Here is a 12,250-nt window from a genome sequence, read left to right on the forward strand (position 1 = left end):
CAGGCAGGACCTTCCCTCACAGCCCCGCCTCAGCTTCCCACCTCCTACTGAGTCAGTCCTCCAAGCTGAGCTCCTTAGACAGATCTTTCCCTGCCTGCAAAATTCTGAGCCCACTTGCTTACCTCTCCTTCTTGACCTAACCTAAAATTAAGGACCATTCTCCTTTTTTTTTTCTTAATTCTTTGATCCAATTTGAAAATCAATGCCAAGAAGTAGCTTTTTTAGTCTATGTGATACCACCCCCCCCCCCGCCCCCCCCCCACCCCCCCAGCCCCCCCCCACCCCCCTCACCCCAACCCCCACCCCCGTGCAAAAAAAAAAAAAAGATCAGTCTGACCAATAGGGCTACAAAGAAAATCCAACTAGTCAAAAGGGTAAACATGTAGCAATTGCAACACATTATGAGACTGGAACAAAGCATAACATGTGATAGGAAGAAATATTTAGATCAAGGAGGAGACCCAGGGTCCACGTGAACAGGCCAGGGCTGAGGCCAATTGGAATGTGAGACCCACCCCACCTATGGCAGGACCAATGGGCCAGGCTGGACAAGGGGGAGGAAACCTCAGAAGACCTGAGTCCTGGCCAAGTGTGGGGACAAGAAGAGGGCACAGAGCTGCTGATAAACCCAGAGAAACCTGCTGGAGGGGTTCAGATTTCAGGGGAAACCTAAGACAGCTTACCAAGAAGAGGCAAAAGATTGTCTCATACCAGCTGGGTACGAGACAGCCAAGATATGAGGGTGGCAAGATCCTGACAAAGGGAAGCAACCCAAGGGCAGGGCGTGGCCATTGGCAGCGACTGGGCACTGCAGGGAGGAAGGAGGGGTCCAGAGAGCCAAGCGTGGTCCTGCCGCAGCCACCTCCTGCCCACCCAGCAAAGACCCACCAACGGATTCTCCAGCAGGTGGGACCATCTTCAAGTGCAGTTTGAGGATGTCCCACCCCAGGAGGGGCTCGTTGCTACAAGCTATCTCCTTCTCAGCAGTTCCTCAGTCCCTAAGTACCACTTTACCCCTCTCTGGAGGACTCTTCTGGGGTTAGCTCATCCGCTGGAGTGAAGGGATGGCATGCTCCGAGTTAGGCAGGAGACACCAACTGGATATAGGGCTGAAATACCTTCTCTGCTAATGCCCTTTTCCATTTGGCTGAACGAGGCTAGAACTTGCAGTTCCAGCCAATCAGACCTTATGGTTTATCATCAGACATATCAAAGCTATTTCCTTTTAGTATCCTCTCCTTACCAGCCCTGACCCAGCCTGCAAACCCTCTGACAAGATCAGGAGGTTGAGTTCTGAGTGCAAGTTGGTGCCCGCGTGGCTGGAGCAATGGGGCAGAGGATGCTGTGTCCCAGGAGAGCGGAGGGAGGAGAGGAAGGAGGAAAGGCTGCTTGGGCTCCATCTGTGCAGAGGACTCAGCCGGAGACCCGGAGCTCTGAGAACCAGGCCAGCGTTTACTCAAAGCCATGGGAGGCCCCTCCCCATCAGGAGAAAATCGTGGTTTGTTGTGCCTAACAGGACAGGGGAGAGTGCTGAGGATTCATGAGCAAAGTTCAGTGGAGCCCACCTCCCTGGGTTCTGTTGTGTTGCCTTCTTCCCCTTCTTTCCTCTGCTCCGCATCCCCAGGCCGTGCAGCTAGCTCTGGGCACCTCAAAACTCACATACCAGAGATCAGGATGGACACAGCACTTTTCCTAATTGGTGGAGGGGGGTGGGGGTGGGGAGGGAACCAGAGCTCCTGGGAGCTCTGCTCAGATTCCCGACACTCATAAGAGGCCAGGCCTGCTCAGTGTTAAATCCCAGGCCTCGAAAATGGCTGTGATTGGGAGGCAGGGTTACTTCTCAGAAAGAGCCGGGGCTATGGAAGGGGCCTGGCGGAGAAAGATAATAGAATCACGATGTTGGCCTTGCCACCCTCAAGGGACCACAGGGATAAAGGAACCCTCACCGCCTTGTGTTTAGGAGGCTCCCTCTATGTGAATGCTTTCCAATAAACAATAATATTTATACCAAAAGCATAGGACTCCTCTAAGTTAGATGTGAACCTCCCATTATTGGTCTCCTCTGCTGTCGCACACTGCCTCCTAGGCTCACGGCACATGTTGAGGGGGCAGTTAACTTCTCTGGACCTTTGAGTACCCAGTCCTTATGTGCAGGATCTTAAAATCCATCGTGAGGGTCAGAGTTCCTTCTTAGGCTAATGGGCCACAACTGCAGCTTTCAGGATGCCAGAAGGCCATTTCTGCCCTAGGGTGCAGGCTCAGTTGCAGCTGCATGTAATGGCCACAAGAGGGCACTATATGTCCAGCTAAGAGGCTGGGAGAGGTTCTCCCAGCAGCTTTAAGAACCTGCAGGGTTTGGCAGAGATTTCTGGGTGAGAGGAGAAAGGAAGACATTTCTCTTCCGCCGTATCTGTTGGTCCCTGTTATAATTATTGGGTCACCTTACTCCATTTTCACTCCTATCCTCAAACATTGCCCCCTGGATGTCCTAAAGATGTCTCAATTTCAGCATTATTTTCCCTGCGCCCAATTCCAGCATTATCTTCCCTGCTCCACCCTATCCCCAAAGAAAAGCAAAAACTGCTTCCCTTCACCATCCTTCTCTCCTCCTCCTTCTGCTCCTTCTTCTCTGAGTGTCTCCTCCCAACTTCCCAAACTAAGACCCTGGGCTCCCGTCCCCTCCCTTTCATTCCCATGGATGAAAGGATGTCACCAAACTATGCTGAGTCCAGCCCTTTCCTCCCCACAGACTGCACCTGTCTTGCTGCACCTCCGTCGGGAACTCACAGTCCTCCCAAGTCTGCCTCCTTTCTGACCATCCTCAGTGCTCTGACCACACAGTAAGATCATGTCATTTCCCTCTTAAAGATGAGGTGGAAAGAACCCAAAGGTCCATCACAGGATGAAAGATCAACAAAATGTGATCTACCCAGTGGAATATTACTCAACTTTAAAAAGGAAGGAAATCCTTACTCAAGATGAACGAACCTGAGGACAGCAGCAGAGCTTCGCTTAATCCAGGACTGGCTGTTGACTCCAGAAACTTCTGCCTGACTTACTTCACTTAGCATAATATCCTCAAGGCCCACCCGTATGGTCAAAAATAGCAGGATGTCCTTTCTCGTGGGTGAATAATCCCACGTCTTAGAAGAAGATGCATTTTTATCATTTTTATCCATTCATACCTAAGTGGACACTTAGGCTGCTCCCATACTTGGCTGTTGCAAATAATCCAGCAACGAACAAGAACTCAGGTGTCTCTTCAAGACCCTGATTTCATTTCGTCTGGATATCTACCCAGAAGTGGGATTACTGGATCATATTGTAGTTTTAATTTTTTAAAAACACCTCCACACTGCTCTATATGGTCACCATGCCAATTTACAGCTTCCCTGGTGGCCCCAACAGTAAAGCGTCTGCCTGCAACGCAGGAGACACAGGTTCAATCCCTGGATCGGGAAGATCCCTGGAGAAGTAAACGGCTACCTACCGCAGGATTCCTGCCTGGGAAATCCCATGGACACAGAAGCCTGGACTGCTACAGTCCATGGGGCCCCAAAGAGTAGGACACGACTCACACACCAACAGTGCGCCAGGGTTACCTTTCCTCTGCTTCCTTACCAGCATTTGTTATCTCTTGTCTTTTATATATATTTCTAATATATATAATTAATATATATTATATATAATATTTATAATATATTAAATATATGTATATATAATAGCCATTATAACAAATGTGAGGCGATATCTCATTGTGGTTTTGATCTGCATTTTCCTGACAATTGGTGATGCTGAGCATCTCTTCACGTACCTGTTGGCGATTTGTCTGTCTTCCTTAGGAAAATATCTATTCAGGTCCTCTGTCCAATATACAGTAAACAGGTTACTAGGTTTTTTGCTCTTAAGTTGTATGAGTTTCTTACAAATGCTTTTCTCCCATTCCCTAAGTTGCCTTTTCATTTTGTAGACTCTGTTTTCCCCTGAGCAGAAGTTCTCTCATTTAATTCAGTCCTACTTGTTTATTTTTGCTTTTGTTGCTTGAGCTTTTGGTATCATCCTCAAAAAATCATTGCCAAGACCAGTGTTGTCTTGTATGTTCTTCATTAGGTTTATGGTTTCGGGTCCTATATTTAAGTCTTTAAACCATTTCGAGTTATTGATAGTTTTGTGAGTGGTGTAAGACAGGGGTCCAGTTTCATTCTTCTGCGGGTGGAAACTCAGTTTCCCAGCACCATTTACTGGGGAGACTCCTGTTCCCATTGACCCTTCCTGGCAACCGTGTTGAAGATCAATTGACTGTCTCGGCATGGATTTATCTGTGGGCTCTTGATTCTGTTCCATTGGATTATGTGTCTCTGTAGGATTTTTTCTATTTCTGTGAAAAATGCCTCTTGGAATCTTGGTAGGGAATGCATTGATTCAAAGATGCTTTTTGTGTAATAGGGACATTTTGATGTTAATTCTCCCAGTTCATGAGCACAGTTTATCTTTCCATTTATTTGTGACTTCTTCAGTTTCTTTCATCAGTCTTATAGTTTTCAGCGTACAGATCTTTCATCTCAATAAATCTATCCCTAATATTTTATTGTTTTTGATGCTAGTGTGAATGTGATTGTTTTATCTCTTTCTTTTTCAGATATTTTGTTGTTAGTGTATACAGTCTTCCGCAGGGGCTGCACCATTGCACAAAGGCACACCAGCCATGCACAAGGGTTCCAATTTCTCCACATGCTTGCTAACATTTGTTGTTTTGTGTTGCGGGGGGGCGGGGGGTGGTTTATAGGAGCCATCGAATTGGGTATGTCTTCTCTGAGTCCTCACACAAGCCATCAACAGCTTTGAAACTGTTCCGTGTTTCCTACCATGTTGAAAGCAGTAAGCTTTTGTTTTAATAGGATTCATTTCTGTTAAGAGGCAGATCCTGGCAGCGGAAAGTGCACCAACCGTGTGGCACACACAAGTCCGCGTTCTGACCCATTCAGTCACTGAAAGACCCTGAGCTCTGATCCGCTTTCTGCAGGCCTGTTTATCCTCGTCCTTTGGGGGAGCTAGGATATTAATCCTCTGTGCTCAAAGCCCTTAGCTGAAACAAGCCGGGATACATTTAAGTGGAGTTTCTCTTCCACACGTAAATTGTGGATTCGATTTCCGAATGTGTTCCTGCGAGCCACTTTGCCATCCTTGGGGGCACACACCCTGGGTATCCCCAGGTCAGATCCCTCCGCCCACCAGCTTCGGGTCTGGAGAACCACTGAGCTGTGGGGCCTCCAGGGTCCTAGAGAGGGCGCCAGGCCAGGCTGACGCTGACGTACTTCCGGCCTTTGTGTTTCGCAGTCGACGGCAGCCCCAGGGGGTCAGTTCTCCTTGCACGCCTCTGCGGCCGAGCGCGGTGAGGTGCGGTATCCCTGCGCCCGGGAGGATGAAGGTGTGGGTTTCCCGGTCCCCCAGGGCGAGTCTCGGCCTGTGGGGCTCAAGAAACCCCGGCGGCCAGTCGCAGTCGCCACATCTCCCCTCCCACTCCGGCCTTTTGGGTCCTGCGCTCCTTTTGTGCCCTTCGCTGGCAGTAACTTACAAAGACTGCGTCGGGGAGAGGGAGGTCCGCGCTGTGACGCCCTCATTCAAGCCTCCTTGGAACCTGCCTAGTTGCGGGGTTCAGGCCGACGCCGCCAGCTCTAGTCCTTGGCACTGTCCATGGAAGCTCGTTTTGAAAAGACCTTGTGGAAAGTCGGGTTGTTGAACCAAAGAACCCACGCTGGATCCCTCGACTTTCCGTGTTCTTTTTTTCCACATACACTTAATCAGCCGGGCATTGAGCTGAGTGTGCTACTGCTAAGTCGCTTCAGTCGTGTCCGACTCTGTGCGACCCCATAGACGGCAGCCCACCAGGCTCCCCCGTCCCTGGGATTCTCCAGGCAAGAACACTGGAGTGGGTTGCCATTTCCTTCTCCAGTGCGTGAAAGTGAAAAGTGAAAGGGAAGTCGCTCAGTCGTGTCCGACTCTTCGCGACCCCATGGACTGCAGCCTACCAGGCTCCTCCGTCCATGGGATTTTCCAGACATGAGTACTGGAGTGGGGTGCCATCGCCTTCTCCTGTGTAGGGGAAATAAAAATCAAGCTAGAGTCTTGCGTTTCTCGACCTGGGATGCTCCTGGCAAGGGAACTGACGTGTTGTTGATACAAGGTGAGATCATAACCCAGAGATGGAGAGAGACAGAGCTTGGGGGCAGAGATCAAATCCGAAGGACTTTGCAGAGGGGGTGGTATTCGAAGGAGGAGCTGTGGAAATGCCCCACCAGCCCAGAGCATTCCAGATAGAGCTGGTGCAAAAGCACAAAGGTGGAAGGGTGGGGAGAATGGCAGAGAGACTGGTAAATATTTCAACACCCGTTCTTGTAAATGTTTGTTCTGCGCTAGGTAGTGGAGATTAAAGAATGCGTGGCCACAAATCCTGTTCTAGAGATTTCTAAAAATAGTGAAAGTGGTCCAAAGGTACAAGCTTTGGGTTATAAGGTAACAAATTCTGGGCATATAATGTATAGCATGGTGACTATAGTTAATACTGTACTGTATATTTGAAAATTGCTAGGAGAGTGGGTCATAAAAGTTTGCATCACAAGAAAAAAATTAACTGAGGTGACAGGTGTTAATTAAACTAATTGTGGTAATTTCACAATATGTACCTAAATCATTATGTTGTACACCTGAAACTAATATAACACTATATGATAATTATATCTCAGTCAGACTAGGGGAAATTTTTTAAATAAAAGGGAAAGGTAGCCTGATGGAAGGGCTATGAGGAAAGATGAGGCTCTAGCGTTAGGCTGACACAGGCAGATACACAAAGACAGGGACAAGTGTGCATAAGCCTTAAACTAAAGCGTGTGGCCTCAGGAGCTGACGGGAGGGAAGAAGGGGCACGCCCTGTTCCTGGCTGGCCCTTAGTTTACCGAGTTCAGTTTCCTCAGAGTGCTTTGTTTGCAGGTGTTGGTGCTTTAGCAACTCAAAGCAGCAACATGCTGAGAAAACTTGGATATGAAACAATAGGGCTTCACCTTATACTAACATATTAATAGTTCCACTGTTTACCAAGCACACATAAGCAAATTCGCAGTCCAGAAACACATAGTCTAGCTAAAGCTGTCTGTCATGGTCTAGCTAAGACTATCGGATCACTGTTCCCCTCTGGTCCTTTTGTAATGTCTCAAGCTACGTTTTGCTGAATTTCTCAGGAGAGGATATGATGGATGATAGTTGTGGTTCTGTTGCAGAGATGAACAAGTATCAGAAACTAGGCTGCCGTATGGATGAGATCAAAGTATACACAAATCGGGTCGTTCTCAGGTTACCAGGGTTCAGTTTCCAGATGTTGTGTATGGACAATGGCTGGACGCACCCTGCCGCCTCCTCTCTTCACCCTCCACCACCCAGCCCCACCCCCGGAATCCACCCTCCCTGTGGATTGTGTAGCAACTAAGAGTTAAGGCTGCAGGGCACCTCTGATGAGGCTGCTCTTTCTCACCATCTTAGGGAACTGTGCGCTCACTGTCTTTGCCTGCCATCACTGTTTCCCATTAAATTATGCCACATTAGACCCTTTCACAAGGGTGCACAAGCTCCCACTTTATGTCCTTGCTACAGGTCCGTATCTTTCATCACTTTCCTTTTACCTTAAAATGGTATTCTTGACACGATCCTTCCCATTCACCACTTTAAAGACATGGTTTGGTACAAATATTTATTTACTTAGTTATGTTTGAAGAGGAACTTGAAGCTTGCTTAAAAAGAAAAACTACATTTACTACATCAGTCAGTTCATTTCAGTCGCTGAGTCATCTCGACTCTTTGTGACCCCATGGTCTACAGCACATCAGGCCTCTCTGTCCATCACCAACTCCCAGAGCTTGCTCAAACTCATGTCCATCGAGTCGGTGATGTCATCCAACCATCTCATCCTCTGTCACCCCCTTCTCCTCCTGCCTTCAGTCTTTCCCAACATCAGGGTCTTTTCCAATGAGTTAGTTCTTTGCATCAAGTGATGCTGGCGACGGAATGAAACACCAACACTGCAGAGTGGTTTGAATCTTTTTACTTTAACTCTTTGCTTCTTACAGCTGCTTTACTTTATATCTTTTGCACAACAATCTACAGGGCAAGTTGCCAAACAGCATAATTCAGTGACTATACAGTGCGCAGGCGCAGGGCGAGATAACCTTTACCTTAACTTATTTACTGCAGCTAAGACTTTGTTTGGGGGAACTTCCTTATCAACTTAGAATCCGTTTTGTCCCTGGGTCTGTTCCTTTTGAGGAATCAGAGAAACATCCTTGTGTGCAAGAATTGTTCTTTTCCCACGGGAACAAATAGAGGATTCTTAGCTGAACATCTCGTTTGCAAGAATGTTCAGCCCTGGTTGAGAGTCTCGTTTGCAAGCACTTCTCAACCTTCCTTTTACCTTGTTCCCTGCATCTCCCCCTTTCTTTTCTTGCAGGTGCTGAATAAGCGCTTGAATACGCAAAGCTGCTTCTTTCAATTGTTTCCCTTTTCGCTAGCGCCAGTAGACTATAAAAGCAATAAAACATGAAGCAACAATTAACAAAGTATTTACAAAGGATGTTGTTAACAATGTAGATATATGCCCTAAAGGATTAAGGTTATCTAATCCTTCTTGAAGACTCTTCAGTATATCAGAACCAAGAATATTAGGCAGCGTCTTACTAAAAGTCGACAATATAGTTTGTTCCAATTCTATAATTTCAGCAGTTAAATTTTGGTGTCCCACCAAAGACCTTTTCATTTTTTCCCAACCCTCACTCATATTAAAAGGAACAGGGGTTACACATAGATGAGATGAATTCCAATCACATTTTAACACACTCTTTGTAGCTGACACAGTCACTTGATCTCCTAACCAGGAAACAGTATGTTGTAAATTCAATACATCAGTAGCCAATTGAGAGTCCAAATCATGCTGTTGTTGCCACAATAAATGAGCATCCTTATGCCACTCCCTGACAAAATCAGCAGTCTGTATGCCCTGATGCAAAGCAAGACCTGCTACAGTTACTGTTGCTGTTACTGAAGCCACGGCGAGAATTGATGCAATGACAATGCCAAGCATTCTTCGAGATCGATGGAGAAGAGTTTGTACAGCATTCACAAGATGAGTGACAGCAAAAGAGTCCGACCAAGGTCGAGTAAGATTAACAGGCAACCAGAGTTCAGTCCATGCTTTCACAATGACCAAAGAGTAATTACTGGAATGGACCATCTTGTTTTTAACATTTTTCCACCAGGAACGGTTTATACATTGAGTCAAGTTACAATCAGAACATGATATAACTCCCAAAATTTCATTCCAAATCCATTGCCCACACAGTAAAGAATAAGGAAATTTTACACATGCTATAGCAGAGTAAGATTTATTAATATGCAAATGAACTTGAAATGGCCCTTTAGGATCATTAATATTCAAAGTAAAATTTCCCATCCATATAGTAAGGTTACCTGACACTGCCCATGATTATACACTGGAATAGTAAAAGCAAATTTATTTCTATCTTTTATTTGCAGAGGAATAGTAAAAAAGCAATCCTTTAATTCTAAAACCATCAAAGACCAATACTGTGGAATCAAAGCAGAAGGGAGACCTAATTGCAAAGCCCCCATAGGTTTTATACATTTGTTAACTTCCCTTAAATCAGTTGACATTCTCCATTTACCAGATTTTTTCTTAATGACAAAAACAGGAGAATTCCAAGGAGACGTGGAAGGTTTGATATGGCCAGATTGAAGCTGTTCTTCTACTAATTGTTCTAAAGCCTCGAGCTTCACTTTTGGAAGCGGCCACTGCTCAACACATTTAGGGACATCAGTTAACCATTTCAATGGGAGAGCTGGAGGAATCTGAGCAGTGGCTACAAGTTTTCCGACGAGATGGTGAGCGTTGTTCCTAAAGAAAATAAAAGATCCCTTCCCCAGATATTAATAGGTATATTAACAATGTAAAAAGAAATAAATAGTTTCTTTCCATTAGACAATTGGCATGACAAAGGTTGAGCACTTCTTCACACATCTGCTATAGATCCTAAGCCTGTTAAAACAAGAGGACTTTTTTCTTTTTTTTAGTCATTAGGCCACTGCTGGGGAGAAATAACCGAAACATCTGCTCCTGTATCCACTAATCCTTCAAACTGTCTATCTTCAATAATCAGTGACATTAAAGGACGAGAGTCATTAATAAGCATTTCCCAAAATATACTTTGTCCCATACTTCCAAAACCACCGACTCTCTCATTTGAATATGAAGAAAATGGGTGATAAGGTAGCAAGAGAAGTTGTGCAATCCGTTCCCCTGCCAGTAAAGAAAGAGTTTGTGATGTAGAGACCATAATTAAAATTTCCCCGACATAGTCAGAATCAATTACTCCTGGGAATACAATCAATCCTCTTAATGTTGCACTACTTCGTCCCAAAATTAACCCAAAATTTCCTCTTGGTAATGGGCCAAAAACATTAGTCCGTAATTTATAAACACCTACTCCTGGGGATAAAAGAACATTTTCAGCTAATGGAAGATCTGCAGCTGCACTACCTAATGTAGCAGCCTTCAAATCTGAAATCATCATTTGAGCACCATTCGAGGAAACTGGCTGTCGAGATTGGCATTGACCTGTTGCAGGAAACTGGCAAGGAGCTCCCGGTACTGTTCCTGGGCCCCCGGAGCTCAGGCCCACTGGGAAGTTTCCGACAAAGGGGCTCTTAAGGGATTCCCTTCCCGATCAGTTTTGGATCTACACTCCTGAGTCCAGTGCTTTCCCTTGCCACATCTCCTACAAAGACCTGGGGGCTGTCGCTTTTCTGGCAATCGCTCATTTTTTGGCTCATCTTTTCGTTTCTTGCAGTCTTTTCGAAAATGTCCTGGCTTCCCGCAATTAAAACAGTTTCCTCCCCTCTGAGGTTTCACAACCTTTGCCAAAGCTGCTGCAAAAACAGAGGCTTGATGTTCAGCTCCTCCAACCCCAGAGCATGCTGTTATGAACTCAGCCACAGAAGCCCCTTGTCCTTTTAAAGTTCCCAAAATCCTTTTACATTCTGGATTAGCATTTTCATATGCCAATGTATCAAGTAAAATTTTTGAGATCTCATCTCGACCGACTGTCCGTTCAACAGCCACCCGAAGGCGGGCCAAAAAATCTGTATAAGGCTCATTAGGACCTTGTATAGTTTTCACAAAAGACGGTTGAGCCTGTCCAGTAGGTACCACTCTACGCCACGCCCTTAAGAAAACCTGACGCACCTGTTGTAATTCCTGATCGGTGTACTGAGCTTGTTCCCTCAAGGCTCGATACTGCCCTTCTCCCATCAACTTATCTTCTAAGGGACCTTGTGGATTTTGTCCCTCATTAATCCTAGCTTGTTTTCGGGCTTCTTCCTCCCACCAACTACGAAGCTGTAACCATTGAGATCCTTCTAAAACAGCTTGAGCTATAGATTCCCAATCAAGAGGAAGAATTAATTTAGAAGTTCCCACATTCTCTAACATTGATAACACAAAAGGAGATTGGGGACCATATTGAGAAACAGTGGCCTTAAGATCCTTGAAAAATTTATACTCCAAAGGCATATATTGAACATTAATCATTCCCGCCCGTGCATCATGCTGACGTGTAATGGGAAAGAGGCGAGGCGGATCCACAAAACCTCCAGGGGGCGCTGGAAGATCATCATCACCATAGAACATAGTAGCAGGAAATGTAAATCGCTGACCCTCTCTCCCTACCTCAGCCTTGTCGGCAGCCACCGGAAACAGGGATGCGTAAGGTGGTGCAGAAGATTAAACAGCCTTGGAAGTTCATTTTTTATTTGATAAAACCTTCCGAAAGACAGTAGTCATTGCCTCTACAGAATCTGAATCCTCCCCAGGACTCACATCTCTATCTGTCTCGATGGATGAATCTTTACTATCATCCGGAGGTTTGGGCAGAGGCCAAGGTGAAGCCCCCCCTTCACCTTCGCCTTCCTTCTCCTCACTCACAGGCACATCCTCATACAGGGGATCTTCCTTCTTAAGAGAACATGAGACGGCCTCACTATCAGCAGCCATTGATTTTAAAGCCTGCGTTATAGCGCTACATAGAGTCCACAGCCTTAAAGGAATCACGTTTCCTTTTTGATGCTGCCTCCTTCACTCTTTCTGCACCACTTTCCATTCCTTCAGATTCAGCTGTACTTCTGTTTGATACTG

At 46.0% G+C, this 12,250-nt stretch overlaps 1 protein-coding gene across 1 annotated transcript in view; it reads left to right on the forward strand.

The window, feature by feature from the left end:
* Nucleotides 1-12,250, forward strand: part of ZSCAN25 (zinc finger and SCAN domain containing 25) — a 430,575-nt gene that overhangs the window by 366,310 nt on the left and 52,015 nt on the right. The window lies entirely within an intron of this gene.

This window comes from Budorcas taxicolor, chromosome 2 (assembly GCF_023091745.1).
Source record: "Budorcas taxicolor isolate Tak-1 chromosome 2, Takin1.1, whole genome shotgun sequence".
Taxonomy (NCBI): domain Eukaryota; kingdom Metazoa; phylum Chordata; class Mammalia; order Artiodactyla; family Bovidae; genus Budorcas; species Budorcas taxicolor.